We start from the raw sequence: 7,174 nt of genomic DNA, 5'->3' as shown, positions 1-7,174 counted from the left end.
TGGGGTGACGTCACGTGGAGTGACAATATCGTGAGGAATTTTGATCGAGATATTGGGAAAAAATAAATAAAGTTTTTCTTACAAAAAAAATAAAGGTTCGTTTTCTAATGGAATAACTAAAGACTGAAAAGCTCTACGTTTTTTTCCTGGGGTGAAAAAAAATTCAAAACTATCCATTGATCATCCATTGTCTTTCCCGCTAATCCTCACAAGGGTCACAGGGAGTGCTGGAGCCTATAACAGCTGTCAACAGGCAGGAGGCGGGGTACACCCTGAAACGGTTGCCAATCGCAGGGCACATCAAGACAAGCAGCCCCTCCTAAAAAATGTCTATAGAAATTAAAAAATAGATTTATCTATCTATAGATGAATGTATGTATAGAAATTCTATAGATTTATGTATATATCCATACATAAATCTATAGATTTCTATAAAACTTGTTCCATAGAACTTTTGCTGTGATTTTCTGTAGACTTTCTACAGAAAAATATGTTTCTATAGAAATTCGAGCCTTAAGTTTTATAGTTCTTGAGAAAATGTTTTTAGCAGGGGCCGCACTCACAATCACACCTAGGGGCAATCTAGAGTGTTGAATTAATATTGCATGTTTTTTGGGATGTGGGAGGAAACTGGAGAAAACCCACAGAGGCACGGGGAGAACATGCAAATTCCACACCGCTGGGTCTGGGATTGAACCCAGGACCTAAGAACTGTGAGGCTAACGCTTTCCATCTGTGCCACCGTGCCGCCTCGGGACATTGTGTTAAACATAATTTAAAAAACAGAATACAATGATTTGAAAATCATCTTCAAACTAGATTTGTTGAGTACAATGCAAAGACAAGATATCTAAAGATCAAACTGATCAACTTCATTGTTTTTAGCAAATAGTCATGAAAGACAAGCCGAAAGAAAAGAGAGAGAGAGAGAGAGAGAGCGAGAGAGAGAGAGTCATGAAGTTAGAATTTTATGGCTGCAACACGTTCCAAAAAAAAGGATGAGACAGGTGGCAAAAAAAGACTGAGAAAGTTGAGGAATGCTCATCAGACACCAGTTTGGAACATCCCACAGGTCAACAGGCTAATTGGGAACAGGCGGCGGCCATTATTGGGTCTAAAAGGAGCTTCCGAGAATTGCCCCAAAATGGGGTGCGGTTCGCCTCTTTGAGAACTAGTCTGTGAAATAATCGTTGAGCAGTTTAAAGACAGTCTACCTCAATGTACAATTACAAGGAATTTAGGGATGTCATCATTTACGAGAGATAATATCATCGGATGTCTTACAGGACTCTGGAGAAATCACTCCATGTAAGCAGCAAGCTGAAAATACAACGTTGAAATGACTTTCAATCTCTTAGGCGCCACTACATAAAAAAAAACAAAACAAAAAAAACAATGTTAGTGTGTGAAGGATATCACCACATAGGCTCAGGAACACTTAAATGTCAGTAAATACAGTTCATAAGTCCAACTTAAAACTCTACTATGCAAAATAAAATCCATTTACCTCGAAACGTCATCGGCTTCTCTGGGCCCGAGCTCATTGAAGATCCACTGTGGAGTGGAAAAGTGTCCTACGGTCTGACAAGTCCACATTTCAAATTGTTTTTGGAAATTGTGGACGTTGTCTCCTCCAGGCCAAAGAGGGACATTCGGACTGCTATGGACGCAAAGTTCGAAAGCCAGCATCTGTGAAGGCACCATTAATGCTGAAACATGAGCTGCCATCCAAGCAATGTCTTTTGCATGGACGCCCATGCTGCAATGCTAAAACCACACTCGTGTTGCAGCAGCGTGTCTTCGTTGTACGAGAGTCCGGGTGCGAGACGGGCCTGACCTGCAGTCCAGACCCCGTCTCCCATTGTTAAAGTGTGGCGCATTATGAAGTGTAAAATGCGAGAACGGAGACCCCGGAATGTTGAATGAATATCTATCTATCTATCTATCTATCTATCTATCTATCTATCTATCTATCTATCTATCTATCTATCTATCTATCTATCTATCTATCTATCTATCTATCTATCTATCTATCTATCTATCTATCTATCTATCTATCTATCTATCTATCTATCTATCTATCTATCTATCTATCTATCTATCTATCTATCTATCTATCTAACGTGTGCGCAATGCTTTGAATTTACTTTGTACCGCCCTTTTTTAAAATGTATTGTATTTTTATTTGTTATTAAAATGATGAACTCGTGTTGAACTGACAACGCTCCTGTTATTCAACACTGTTTGACTACAGCCGCTAGGTGTCAGTCTAAACTAGCAGTAAAAAACCCAAATGGTCTTCCAAACAGCGCAACACCCGAATAAAATTATTTTGATTTACTTGGCAAAACATTTTTCCCGCCTTCAGAGGTTAAAACTATCCTCATAATAATCCCCTTAATAAAATGACATACATATCTTGTCAAAATTAACAGCACAGCAATCACAGTTAATCCTTAATCCATTTTTTTTTTTTCAAAGAAAATCCAAGTGTTTTATTTGCTGTATTACACAAACAATGGTGCTGCGTTTTTCAGATATCCGTTTTTTTGGCCATTTTTGGATCTTGATGTTCGAACAATTTGAGATATGAGCGTCCTTCAGACCCCCACTGCTAGATGGCGCCAACATCTGGCCAGTATCAATTCACATTGGTTTCCCTGCAGTGGAAAGACAATATTGGAGCTAACCGCTATGTAGAAATGTCAAATCTAAACATATTACTGTGGATTAGAATTTCATCAAGGTATTGCTGTTGCTGTTTTGTCACAATTGAGCTACTAGTATGGTAAAAGTAACACTAGTAGAGGACAAAATGTTTTGAGTAAGATATTAATTTCACTGGTTGTCTTCCGAGAGAGGACAGAGCGCACCAATACATGAAACTTTGGTATCGAATAAATGCTGAAACGGTTTTCCACAGATATCCGCGGCTGAGCAAGCAGAAGTGCTGCGTGAGTTCGACTCCAGGCTGTGCACTGAAGAAAGGCAGCCTGTCGCTGCAACAATGGACAAAGACGTGAGTCATACTTGCCATTGGTTCATGAGCAAAGTGTAAGGGGGGGGGGGGGGGAGGGCGTCGCTGCACAAATGATGATATTCCGACATTGTACGAGCTTCCGTCGAGAAAATGCTAAATGCTAAGCTGTTAAACCACAGGTGTCAAACTCAAGGCCCCGGGGCCCAGATGTGGCCCGCCGCATGATTTTATGTGGCCCGCGAAGCCAAATCCCCAGTGTCAATTTCCACGTTTCTCGTAAAAATCGGTACCAAAATTTCAAATTGCCATGTATCATAAATGAGAACGTTGAGATGTGTTAAAATTTATTTAATAGCATTGATACCCAGTTTTAGTCCGACATACTAGTATGCTGTGTGTCCTAACTACTGAGATAATTTTGCACACTATTAGAAAGACGGGGTCATAAAATATCTGTGTATTACCAGCAATGTTTTATCCACTCTAGTGAACAACTATACTTTTTTTTTTTTGTAAACTACTGTCCTTTTACTAGCATGCTAAAGTTGTTTAATAGTGTGCAAAAATGTCATACTCTCCTCAAAAACCTTTACTTGTTATTCTACTAGTGTGGTAAATTTTACTACTAGTGGGGATAAACAGCATACGAGTTCATGAATCTTTACTGAAAGCTGTTTTGAGCATTTATTATCAATATTCTTGACGTCCAGCTTTATGGTTCCTGTACTAGTACACTATTTGTGCTCACTAGTAAAAAAAAAAAACTTTGGTTTACTACTAGAGTAACTAGTGAGGCAAGTATGGACACTAGCACACAACATCTATCCATCCATTTTCTTCACCGCTTATCCTCACGAGGGTGGTGGGGAGTACTGGAGCCTATGGCAGCTGTCAACGGCCAGGAGGCAGGGCACACCCTGAACTGGTCGCCAGCCAATCGCAGGGCACATGGAGACAAACGGCTGCACGCATAATCACACCTAGAGGCAATTTAGAGTGTCCAATTAATGTTACATGTTTTGTGGATGTGGGAGGTAAACCGGAGTGCCTGGAGGAAACCCACGCAGGCACGGGGTAAACACGCAAACTCCACACAGGCGGGCTGCGGGATCGAACCCGGATCCTCAGAACCGCGAGGCCAAGGCTTTCCAGCTGATCCACCGTAATTTTACTAGTACTATTTTTTTTTTTTTACTGAAAGCTGTTTGAGCATTTATTATCAATATTCTTGATGTCCAGCTTCATGGTCGCTGTACTAGTACACTATTTGTGCTCACTAGTAAAAAAAAAAAAAACTTTGGTGTACTACTCGAGTAACTACATGTTACTAGTGAGGCAAGTCTGGACACTAGTACACAACAGTTTCTTATTAATACTATTGATGCCATAAAATTCTATTAGTTGACATCAAACATTGCAGATTTTCCTCACTAGTAAAAAAAGCTCATTGCACGGAATTATCCTCCTAGCGACGTAAACGAGTTATTACTTGTGCATGGACCTTAAACTGCACCTACCTCAAGATATCAAATAAAAGCTGAAATACTTTTATATTCTCGAAATGATACGTTATTTATTCACCCAAGAGGGAAGAGTAAGTGAAACTAAAACAATCAAACAAAGAATTCCTATTCATACGATGACATACTCTTCATCGCCAAGACATAGTTTCACTTTAAAAAAAAAAAAAAAAAAATACATAAATACTTGGTACTGGATGCAAATTATGAACATAGACTCTTATAATGGCATTTTTTCCCCTGTATTGTAATTGTATTACAAAACAAAGACAAATGCGCGTCCCAATTTCACAGCTTTTAATGGGGAATGAAGCCGCACTTACCCAGACGGGGTCAGCACATCACGAGGAGTTTGAGTAATAGAAAAACCGTACATGGCAAATTAAATGCGGGGTCATTTCGCGTCAGAGAACAGTAGACCGTGTTAGCCTGAACCTTTATTAGATTTGCGTTATTGCATGTGCATCACAAAAAACGGGTGCCTTTACCTTGCACACAATGGACCTTTCCGACTGGCGATCTTAAGCTCCGCCCCCTTCGCCATGTCCCACAAGCTTTCAAAATGGCGATTGAGCAGAACTTGTTTGAAGTCGATTCTCTATCGGGTATTCCAGATAATATCGGGGTATGTTTTTTAGACAAATGCGTCAGACTTGACCGAGAGAGTTCTACGGAGAGGTCTCGACTATTTCACGCAAGGATATTTACACGGAATTAAGATTTTGGACGGAGCAGGACGCATGTCTTCTCCCTCACTTACCATCGAATATACAATCTTGCGTTTGTTGATATTGTCCACATTTAGTTGTACGTGCGCTCTTCCGCGAGCCTTAATCCATCATAGACACTTCATCAACTGGGCCCCTTGAAACCTAGCCGGATCGGTTTCATCAGAATTGCACGTTCCCCAAGCCGCATCTGAGGATCATTTTCTTCATAACGTTAACTTTTCCAAGCGCACGCTACTGGCAACCAGCATTGCTTGTGGGACAATGTGGCGAGAGGGGGCGTGTCAAGCCAGGGGTTAAGACAACGCGGCTATCTGATTGGCTATTATTGGACGAGTGATTGACAGGTCAGAAAGGTCCGTTGGATGGAGACCAAAGTCCGAAACTGACCCGAGTGGTTAATTACGAAAAAAAAAAAAAAAAAAAATATATATATATATATATATATATTTTTTTTTTTCTGTTGAAACGACCGTGATGTTCTTCGTATGGTTGATGTAAAGATAAACAAATCCAATGAAGGCTTGTGATCAAGTTCACAAATTATTTAGCATTTTTAATTTAGCGCCCTATCTATCGATGTTAGCATCCAGGTTAAACTAGCACACATTTACATGTTTGGGGACAGCGCTCGCCGCATATCCACGTTTGGGGGATTTTTTTGGGGGAGTGTGGAATTTAAAAAATTTAAAAAATAAAAAATAAAAAAAAATCAGACTTTTTTTTTAACCACCGAAAGTCAGTACAGTATTTTTGTGCCATATGAGATTGAATTTGATTTGAATTTGAATTTTTTTTTTTAACCATTAAATTTCCAACATTGATTAAAATAAATCTGTAACATTCAACAACCTAAATTCAAATTCTAAATCTGAGGGCACAAAAATACCACAGGATGTGATGTTGTCAAAACATTTTGTGTAAAAAAAAATACAAAAAAAATACAATTACAGGACATCTCATGGTATTTTTTTTCCATCTGAGTTAAAACTAAAAATGTACAATTGAAGACATTTATTTATTTATTTTAGTAAAGAGTTGTATTTAGGGTACACAATTTAATTTGCTATAACTCTGATGCAAATTAAAAAAAACCCTCAGAGTGAAAAATGTTAGGGTAAAAATAAAAAAAAAATTCAGGTGCCACAGATACTGTACATCCACGAATATTTGTATGGTATCTGAGGTCGAACATGACTGCATGATGAGGATTTTAGATTTTACATTTCATTTAATCAAATTACTTTGAATTTGAGTTTTAAGATGGTAAACATTTTTTCAGTTTTTTCATGGTTGAAAATTTCACCCTTTCCAGGAAATTTGGTGTGAAATTAAAAAAAAAAAAAAAAAAAATCAAACTCCAATGGCACAGATACGCTTGGCTAACATGGTAACCTGAGGGAAGGAACTTCATTTGGTCAGGCCATTACCTTGTCTAATAAAAAGTGCTTTTTCTGCCATATTGTGGCATCTTTTGGCAATTAGAAATCTTTTGGGGTCATCAATTACGTGCCGTTTCGTATTTGTGCCATTATCAATTTACCATATTTTCCGCACTATAAGGCGCTAAGAGCAGGATTTTTTTTTTTTGGGGGGGGGGGGCACGCCATCACAATATCAATCAAAACTGCCTCGCGATGGACGCATTGAGCACCCCTGGTGTAACTGAATTCATTTTTCCGGGTGAATAGTGATTGTTTAGGAGCAGGCTTATTTTGTTCGCAACATTTATGAAATAAACACGTAAATTAATGTCAAGACTACACAAAATAAGCGACAACTTTCAATATCTATTTTTTTTTCTACCCGTAACAAATTCTACACACGTGATTTTTCACGCTCGACTGTGCAGATTTGCGATTGCGAGCGCGATGGCGCGCCGGCGCTCATCAAATGTGAGTGACCGTGTAGCCTCTATTCTATGCACCTTATATATGAAAAAATAT

This window comes from Syngnathoides biaculeatus, chromosome 3 (genome assembly GCF_019802595.1).
Source record: "Syngnathoides biaculeatus isolate LvHL_M chromosome 3, ASM1980259v1, whole genome shotgun sequence".
Taxonomy (NCBI): Eukaryota; Metazoa; Chordata; class Actinopteri; order Syngnathiformes; family Syngnathidae; genus Syngnathoides; species Syngnathoides biaculeatus.
The sequence above is the reverse complement of the archived record's forward strand: the minus strand, read 5'-3'. Positions refer to the sequence as shown.